At 45.8% G+C, this 10195-nt stretch overlaps 1 long non-coding RNA gene across 1 annotated transcript; it reads right to left on the bottom strand.

The window, feature by feature from the left end:
• Positions 1-1810: 1810 nt before the first annotated feature.
• On the bottom strand, positions 1811-8336 carry LOC121233647. Its single transcript, XR_005933568.1, has 2 exons — positions 5843-8336; positions 1811-5134 (listed from the first exon to the last, which is right to left on the bottom strand). It is a non-coding gene; the product is annotated as an uncharacterized LOC121233647 (long non-coding RNA).
• Between the last annotated feature and the right edge of the window lie 1859 nt (positions 8337-10195).

Genomic DNA, 10195 nt, shown 5'->3' with positions numbered 1-10195 from the left:
TCACATAGTACCCACCAAGATACAGAAAAAGGGGGAAAAAAGGCTTATATTGAGAGGTAACCAAGCTCACATCCAAGGCCTGGATCATCCGCTAAATCACTTCATTCTTCTCCTCTCCTGCTACACCTCTCTCGTCAATTAGGACCATAAGCTTTACAGGAGGTGAGACTGTCCTACCTCTGTAACAGCGGCACAATGAAATAATGCATATTTAGCTCAAACACTCCTACAGGCAGGTATGTCTTTGACTTTTTTTTTTCCTGCAGCCTGTATTTCTTTATTATGGGAGTTCACAGCAATAGCACTCGAGCAAGCAGCGCCCAGTGGCAAGCCAGGAGCCAAGAGCTCTCCTTACTATTGCCTTTCTATTTTAAGAACAGGGCATTATTGTTAATATATTTCTTACGTTTGGTTTCTATCAGAGTCAGTTTGTTTAACTAATAGGCAGGTTTATTTACTGGAAGAAGGAGGAAAGCAGCAGTTAAAAGGATACAGCAAATACAGCAAACATTAGTCTTGTCCCCAGCAAAACCACTGGCAGCACCTTGGAATTTTTTCAACTTTTCTAAAAGGTCTTTAGGTTGTAGTCAAAATAATGCCTTAATCTGCACATTCTCAACTCCAAGGTCTGTAACAGTAAGGGCTTGTGCTGAAGAACAGTCTTTGCCACAAAAAGCAATGGAACTCATTGGACAACTCAGGAACTGATGCCAAAAAAACGTAATTCCCATTTATCTCAGTGGGAGATTCGTCACTGTTGCTCAGGACCTACGGTATCGTCACTTTTCTGATTTAAAAGAAAAAAAACCTCCAGCAAGAGAGGACAATAATTCAAACTTAATTTCGTCTCCTCACTTTTACCGAACAGAGAGGTTTTGTTGTGTTTCATGGAATCCATTAAAAATAAGATTTGCCTTTGCTGAGAGGTGACACAAACTTTGTGTTTCCATGAAAATGAAATTTTATACTAAAAAGAAAAAAAACCACCAAACTGAAAACTCAGCTTTTCTACTTGGGTATTCCCATCTCTCTCTAAAGAGAGTGCTTCAGATGAAACATCCCACATGGTGAAAATGTACTTGGAAGAGGTAAGTCCCAGTGAAATATTTTCACTTTGAACATCACATTTGGGTGAATATAATTTCCTTGAAAATGTGCCAAGTGGTGAAGATGATTAAATCTTGAAGCTGGTCCCTAGCCTGCCTCATGGTTTTTTCCACCCAAGGAGGGGTGTTGTGCGGGTGCTGCTGGTGAGGGGGGCCCTTTGCTGCCGCGCTGGGATGTGCCCTGACCCCCAGGAGAGCCAAACCCAGGTTTGCTCGGTGGGGAATAGACCGGGGGTGCCCGAGCACGGATCTCAGCTTTAAAGGCTGCACTGAATTTTTAGAAAGTGCGCTGAATTTTTAGAAAGTGCAATGAAAGTGAGATTAATCACTGAATTTTGGTACCTGTATCCAGAAAAAATATGAGTTATCTGTGAATTACAGTGATGACTTATAAAAAGTAGACCATCTGTATTTTGAGTTCTTGGTGACCCATTGCCATTTCTCTACATGCTTATATTGGTGCAGAAAAACATTTGTCTTTTTGTCCAGCTAAATTCCTTGAGGCTTCCTGTGGTTAAAAAGGAACAGTAATGTCTGAAGTTTAAAAAAATTAAATACTGTCAATGTGAAAATCAGTTGGCTGGAGATACAGGCAATAATTTGCTTTTAACTTTAACATCCATGGTTCCTATACTGAAGCTAAAATTGACACTGACAACCCTGACAGTCCCACTAAAATCAGTAAGACTATTGACAGGAGTGACAACACACATGATCACTGCAGTTTATTTGGAGTTAATGATTTATACAGTGTAATTGTACAGAGAAGTGTAGGATTTTTATACGCCTTTTTTGAAGCTGTGTGAAGGCACAAGATTTGAGGAGCTCAAGTAATTAGCAACACATCACAAAAAAATCCCTTGTTTCTTGACTCACACACCCAAAGGGAGGATGCTTACTCACATTTCTTAATCATTTCCCTTTCGAGTACCCCTGGACACCGCTTTGCATCTGGGTTGACATCCAATAACAGTGAAATTAATCTGTTCAGAAAATAAAACAACAATTTCTTTGCTCACAGAATTTGTCAAAGAGCTTCCTTTCTTTTTCATTTCCTTTACAAAATGTTAGTTTTGCTTAAACATCAACACATAGCATTTTGTCAAAGAAAACCATTTTATTCTCATTACAATGTTTATGTTAAGAGGAAAGAATGAGCAGCTTTGTGACAAGAAAACATCTGAGTTTTTCAAAGGAGAGGAGCAAGCTGTGTGTCACGTATTGTTTTGCCACATTCTCCTATTTGCATGTCAGCGTGGTATTTGTAAAAGGTTTTCAAATGAGACACTCAAGATTCATTTTTAGCCCCCAGCTGAACGCAAGAGGCGACAGCCGTGGATGCTACAGATGCAGGAGGGCACGGTCCTGCTCCTGCCTGCGCAGCTGTGGGCAATGCCCGGGCAGGCGCTCACCAGCCTCCCCGACAGCTGCCCGTGCGCTTGGCTGTCTGAAGGAAAATTATTTGACTACAGCCTTGTTTTGAACGTGAAGCCGAGCAGCTATCTGATAGTATCTTTCATAACCTGTTTTCAGTAACCCTGCACTGGCTTGCCAGATGTTTTCTTTCTGCTGCATGAGCTGCTCTGCTCACTCTGTAGAGAGAGACGATGCTTTTCTGATGGCAAGCTCCTGACGCTGCTGTTCCCTGGTTTCGGGACCGTGGTGTGGGATGCAGATGGCAGTGCCCCTCCTGCGACGGCACGCTTGCTGTGACGGCACACTTGCTGCGATGGCTCGCTAGCTGCGACAGCGTGCTTGCTGTGACATTGTGTAGAGTCAGGAAGGTTCGGCGGGTGTCTGGCAGGACCTTCCCACCCAGACTCAAGCCACTCGCCATCAGGAGAGGAGATGAGGAAATGTTCCTGCCATTTACCACCACCATGGAGGTTAAGGGAAAGACCCTGCCCTGCCAGGGTGCCTGTGGGTTCCAGCCCCACAGCTGGGGCCAGCGTGATGGGCTGGTGGGGACGTTCCCTCCCACCAGCCCTCAGTGGCCCTCGAGGTTCCTCCTCCCCTCCATCCCCTCCGGGACTCCCAAGAGCCAGCCTGTCTCCACCAGCATATACCAAGTTGAGTTTCAGGCTTTTCTTTACTTCAGGCCAGTACTTGTTATTTCTTTGATGCTGGTCTGGGCTTGTCTTTTGCACATTATTTTGCCCTCTTCCTTTTTTATATATGTTCCCTAAAGCCAACAAAATCACACGGGGGATAGATTTGGCTTGCGTATCTCTGGTCTTTCTGTCCACCAAACATCTGCTTTCCTGGGCACCCTGCTGTTTCTCACCAAGAAAGCCAAAAGGATGCTCGCACTCAGCCCTTATGGCTCACCCTGCGCTTTCCAGCCCAATGGGATCTCTGCTCCAAAGAGACGAGATTGATGCCTCCACCTGCCACCTACATCAGTCCTCTCTTCTGACATCTCCAGCCATACCAGTCAATTTAAGAACCTGTCAAATTAATCAAGATTAGGCCTTGCTCTTTCTTGAACAGGTTGATCATTAAAGGAGGCTTCTAATTGAGACATGTTAGTGATTCAAGAGGTGAAACGTTTCCTCTTACAACTACAAAACAGCATCTGGGATGCCTTCTAGCTGAAAGATGGTGGAGCACTGATCTTTAGAAATCCAGTGATCTGTCTGTCTTGATAATCCTGATGAAGTGCTAATTTGAGCAGTGTTTTTTCTGCTCTCTACCATCCTCTGTTATCTTCTTGCACCCTTTACAATTTCCCTCCACCCGTTATGTTCCTCCCCCAGAAAGGCTGTGTTGGAAGAACAGATTAAACCTTTATATGGGTAGTTGCGAATAAATGTCTGCAAGAATTTACTACGTGTCAGCAGTTTTAGCTCATCTCTTGAAAAGCTGTGTGAAATACAATGGTCATCATTGCAGGTTTATCCAGCAAGATAACAACTATAGAGAAGTTATCTTCTTTCTTTAAGTATATTGATTCTTCTTGATTTTGGTTTTTTGTTTGCTTCCCTTGTTATTTGTTGCTAGCAAAGGCTGATAATTCTGAAAATCAGTCCCTGAGCAACAAATGGTGGGAGGGCTGGTTTGTCTCTGAAATAAGGCTACAGAGCTGTAGCATCCAGACATCAGCTGTGGTCCCACCAGTCACCACAGACTGCTTCTGGAGAAAGGCATCTGCCACACAACTTTTTTTAGCATCCTTTTCAGCCAAACTAATGAAGGCATCTCTGCAAAATTTTTTTAGGACTCATTCCCAGTAGCTCTTTGAACGAAAATACTAGAGCAGATCAGCAGCGGCTGGATGCAGAGGCATGTAAACCAGCCCTTACAGAGCACCAGTGCCAAAACAAATGAACTCGTACGGTGGGAAAGCACAGGGCTGCATCCCAGGGGTGAGTCCTTCCCTCAACAAATCCCTTCCAAGAGGCACGCTTTCACTGCAACGTAAATTTTGTTTTACATTTACTTCATGGGATGTTCTGAAAAGCCAAATTCCCTGATATTCAGGTGCAGTTAAATCCCCTGTTGCTTGTCCTCATCATTTGGCTCCCTCCTAGAAGAACACACGACTGAACAGAAAGGAACTGAGATAAATGTGGATATACATTTATGCATTAAAAAAACCACTCAGAAAAAAGAGACAACATGAGTCCATGGTAAAGTAGTTACAGAAAAGAGCACAAAAATAATCTCCATGACAGCACCAACATCAAAGGCAGTATGTGATGAGAGAGAGGTCGTAGAAAGCACAATTAGACACAGATAAAAGCATGCCAGGGGAGAGGGAGAGAAGAGAAAGCAGAAGAGCTCAGTCACAGAAGGTGTGGTGTTGACTCCATAGAGACTGAAAAGCCCCATCTACTTAGAAAGAGTTGCAACAGGAAAACAAGCATGCCTAAACTACCCACCTTTCTTCTTAGATAAGCGGACTGACAGTTGGATTAAAGAGCAAGTTAGTCTCCGTAAACTTCCCTTGTCTTCTCTGCCACAGCCATGACAAGTGTTTTGGTTATGGTAGTACATTTTGTGATACTTGCATATCTCCTGTGGAAAACCTGACGAATAAAATGCAAGACCCTGAGATGCATTACAGCGTGCCTGTGCTCTCCTGGGCACTTGGTGCTTCATTTTTCTGAAGCTGATAGCTTAAATGCCAAACCTCGTATGCTATAGGAGGACTGCATTTGTGCTCACAGCGACACAGACTTTGGGCAAAAGGGGCAGGCCTGACTTCTCCATGGTAATGCAAAGCCTCCAGCCAGGCAGGAGCCCGGTAGTGCTGAGTCCCTGGAAGCTGCAGCCCATGGGGCAGTCACTGACGCCAGTGACTCTGTGGCCCGATGCACACGAGAAATGGGGATATGGCCAAGAAAGACAGAACGGTTTGGGTCAACACTATGCAAAACCATACCTGCCAAGTCTGTCAGCAAGAAGATTGGCTTGCTGAAAAGAGTGACAGAGCTTTTCTGTAGTGAGAACTAAAGCTGTTTAAAGAATATAATCTCATTTATATGAGTCAGGGGAAAAAAAGAAGCAGAAGACTAATTTTATTTGTCAACATCAGCATAGAATTAAGTGCAGGAAAGAAATTAGTTAAGTCATGGCATCTGAAGGACTCAAGGGGAAAGTAGGAGGGGTGCAATTGAGGAATACTTGAATCTTTTTTGGAGAACTGTGGGTTGAACTTTCCTATTTAAATGTCTTTAATGTCTTTATATAATTAATTTTTAAATTGGTCACCATGGCACCAATGGCAGACTCACATGAATGAAAATAGACATTAGCAAAGACGAGACTGGAGAGTAGCTGGATGTTGGTTTTGCAGTCTCTGTTGGACTTGGATCCACCAGCTCCCAAGAGGGTGCATTCCTCCAGCGAGGGCTGATCGCCGAGCTGCAAAGCTGCAGGGAGCAGGGCACCCTCTGCCTCCCTGGGATCGCCTCCTGGGAACGGTGCAAAGCTCTTTTCCATCAAGCTGAGTTTAGGACCCCAGACCCAACGTCTTGGGCAGGGGAGTCTGACAGCTTTATTGTCATCTTCCCATGTTTCCTCCTACTGCTGATCAGCAAAGATAAATTTGCTCCCACAGTAATACAAAACACCTGCTTTGTTTATTTAGTCAGCAACTGTGTAAGAAAAAAGTGAACCCTCACACTGTATGCTCCTAAACTCAGCATCTCCATTTCCTTCTGTGCCTCAGTAAAGCTGCTATTTAATGTAAGGCTGGAACTAAAAAGTGATGCTGAATGTCTGCACTCAAAGAGGGAATCAAACATTTGTTACGGCACAGTTAGCAGCATGTTTATAAGCATCTGCTTATAAAGTTTGCTGTCATGCTCCCATGCTACCTAGCTTACTTTTTATATTGCAGTGTGCTTCTGCAGCCCTCATAGTCCTCTCTGGCTGGTGAATATGGGAGATAAAGACTCAGTGTAGGAGAAATGCCGTTTGCAACTACAAAGACCTTCTGGTGTGAATTCTATGTCTCAAGACTGTAATACAAGAGTAACTTTACACCAACAGTGATTGAAGGGGTCAGTCTAAGCACGCAGCTCTGAACGTTTTGGTGGCTTTGGCATTTCTGAAGAATAAAATAAAATTGCATCATTATAGTGTTGTTTAATATAGTCACAGTGATAACACTCTTTTTTGAAGAATTCTTTTCACAAATTATTTTCTAAGGTGATGTTGACTTGCAGCTGAGCAGCCTTTTCTCCTGCATGCCTACCTGTCGCTGCTGCTCTTTGTCTTTCTGCGTTTACTGGTGCACTGAGCTCAGCCTTTCTTCTCGCCACTGCTGTTAACTTTGCATACATAGTATTCATTTTATTAGGTATTTTTTCCTATTTACAACTGAGCTTGTTCTGTGTTCCGTCTTTTACTATAGGACCCATGTTAGCAGCGTGTTTCAAGAAATGGCACCATTCTTTTTGCTTTGTACCACACCCCCATGGCTTTTGGGGCAGTTTCCAGGTCAGGTTTTAGTGCCCTGGTAACTGGAGGATGACGTCCAGTAGGGCTGGGATGAGTGGGGACAGGAGGGGCCAGTCGTTTCCATCCCAGCCGGTCCCACTGCGGTCATGCCCAAGGCCACTGGAGGGTGGGAGGAAAAGAATCCCATAGGGCTCTGGAAGCAGAGGGCTGGTTGGTCCCCAGGGATGTCACCCAGCACTCAAGACATTGTTTCCAAACAGCATCCCTCCAAAACCCTTTTGCCGGGTGTCTCAAAGGAGAGCAAGGTGGGGGGAAGCTGCTGACAGCACAGGGCTGCCACCTCAGCTCTGATGCTGGCCTCTTCCCCCGGAGCCTTCCTGCACCATCCCTCCCCATCAGCCAGGGCGGTAATGCAGCCCAAAACAGACCCCACAGGTAACCGAGGCCCTTTCACGGGTCAGAACTCTGTGGGTTGTCTGCACCACACCACTCCACCCAGCCTGTGGGGCAGGTCCCCAGCTGGCCCTGGGGAGCCCCAACTGGGGGGAGCCCCAGCCATGGAGAGCTGGGCCAGCCTGGCTGCAGAGGGAGCTGCAGCTGGACATCCCACTGCATCCCCCTTTCCAGGACAAAATATCCACAGCCGGAGAGAGGAGAGTGCAGACGCCCTGAGGAACAGCTGACTAGCTGGACATTAATTAAAACAATACCAAATCTAGGGAAATTAAATTATCTTTGACTGGCTAATGACATTGCAGAAAGTTCTCCAGTGAGAGATCTAAAATGTTGCCATGGACTTGTGGCACAGACAAGGGCAGCAAGGAGGCAGATGTGAATACTAGGCTTTTTCTCAAACAGAAGAAAAGCCCCAAGTCATTCCCAGAGTCCTGTAGGGAAACGGCCGGCCGCGACGCCAGAGCCCCGCTGTGGGGCCGTGAGGGGGGGACTTGGGGGAGCCCCTCCTTGCTGGCACCATCCGAATGGCGTGGTGGGAACAGGGCTTCCTCTTACTCTGTGCCTTGACTTTCTCCTTGAAGGAAATCTCTGGTGGAAGGATTTACATATGTCTACGTAACACAAACAGAGAGTGGAAAAGGAAGTTTATACTAAATGGAAAGAGCAGACAGTTTTCCAAATACGCTGTTTGCTGAGCCTTATCTAAATTAACCAGCTGCGCTTGGCCATCCAAGAAAGGTCTGGGAGAGAGTGCTGTGCAGGCATGTGTTCACAGGACATTGAGGATTTCAGTGCTGCACTTAGATAAAACCGATTGAGACCAGAGTCATAAGGGATTAGATAAATAAACTACTTTCCTGCTCTAGAGAGAGGCTGGACATTCCAGTCATTAGGCTGAAGAGAAAAAACCAGCTAAAAAGGAAGGCTGTATCAGTCCTTTATCCATTCCTGGTCGATGTTCAACAAGTAGCAACGGCATTTCCAGACTATCAAGAATCCATTTTCTGAGAAAGATGATCTTAAGAGCAAGTTACTGTATCAGTTCTGTATTCCTCAGATGAGGTGGACACCTCAGAGAATGGTGGGGCACACATTGTAATTGCTGGTTTAAGTTTACACTTACGCCCATCAGTGGGACCCCCAGGTGCTGATGCAGAGGCTGGAGCCCCCCATCATACGGAGGGATTCCCTTGGGGTCTGCTGCAGCGGGGCAAGGTATGGGGCACTGCCACACAGCAGCCGGGGCCACGGAGCCCCTCCGGCACAGGCTGTTATTCACGTTTCTCATAAACCTCCTGTGACCTCATGGCTTGTGGTTTTCCTCCCTGTTCAGTATCGTAGTAGTGCTGCAAACACCGAGTCCTCAGACAGCCAGTTATGCAGCCCAATCGAGGTTAAAAAAAAAAAGTTGTTTATTTCACATTTTTTATTTGTTTCTAGGAAATTGAAAGACAATTTTTATCAGAGAAAAATTTTTTTTCCATGACCATCAAAGTTTCTGCCAGAGGCAAGTGCCATATATCTAGGAAGTGAGGTTCAGTCAATTGCTCTTTCTGGTTTGTTTTTTTTCCAGATCCATAGTACGAGTATTCTAATCTTTTGACCAATTTCAATGTCATTTGATAGGGACTGAAGCATATTAATCAACTGCAGGTTTCACCGAGGAGGGGAGGCAGGAGGTCCCACCGGGAGGAGAGCAGCCCAGAGTGACCCCGGGTGCCGGCGCGGCAGACACGGACGGCGGCTCAGCCCCAGCTTGCACTTGCCAGCCCAGGCTCGGTCCTCAGGCGAGGAGGACTGCCTGGTCTAGACCTATTACTCATTTAGCGGTCTGCCGAAGGGCTTGGGATTAATGAGGTGATAATTTGGACTCCCAAGTATTGCAGCCGAGCCTCAGCCCGACGAGCAGAAAGTGAAGCACTGAACTATTTATGTTCCAGTTCCTACAGCTATTTTTAATACAGCTTCAGAGACTTGCTGTATTATCCTTCCTTTTTAGCGTCTGCTTCTTTTCTTAATCTCATCTCATTTTCCCTGCCCTTTCTTTATCTTTGGATCAATTTATACCATCCTTTTTATCATGGTCTAATCAGAACACACTTTATGATTTCAGATAAATGTAGTCATGGTAATTTTCCACTCCATTTAGGTCAAGTCAGGATGAAACAATTTTTTTAAATCTTATCTAGTAACCACCAGAAATGGCTCCTTGTTAAACTATCTGTTCCCTTGCTTTTCTAACATTATTAGATTTTAATGTCAAGTGTCATTCTCCTTTTTGGGGTTTTTCAGGAAATTGGTTCTGCACTGTAAGCCAACCTGTAAACCCTGGAAAGAAAGGCAGGGGGGCCCTTTTCTCTCCCTGCAGCATCCGCAGGAGGTGGCTGAAGGAGCCCTTCCCCTGCCTCCAGTCCCACCAGCACAGCCTTCCCACCCGTCAGGCCTATCCATGACTCTTCAGCAGCCAAACTCGGCCACCTCGGAGCAGGGCTCACCGGGCACCCACGCGTGCCGGCAGAGGCTGGAGATGAGCTTTGCCAACACGGGCACGCAGCAGATGCCGTGGTAATCTGCAGTAATCTGCACGGGTTTGGTACCAGCCCCACAATGTCTGCTTCCAAGATGGTCATGCTTGGGATTTAGGATTTAGGGCATTTGGGGATGCCTGGGAGGATGCTGTAGCAGGTTTGGGAGTGGCAGCAAAGGTGGATGAGGAATCACCATGT

This window comes from Aquila chrysaetos, chromosome 11 (assembly GCF_900496995.4).
Source record: "Aquila chrysaetos chrysaetos chromosome 11, bAquChr1.4, whole genome shotgun sequence".
NCBI lineage: Eukaryota > Metazoa > Chordata > Aves > Accipitriformes > Accipitridae > Aquila > Aquila chrysaetos.
Note: the sequence above shows the minus strand (reverse complement) of the source record. Positions and strands in the feature narration are given on the sequence as shown.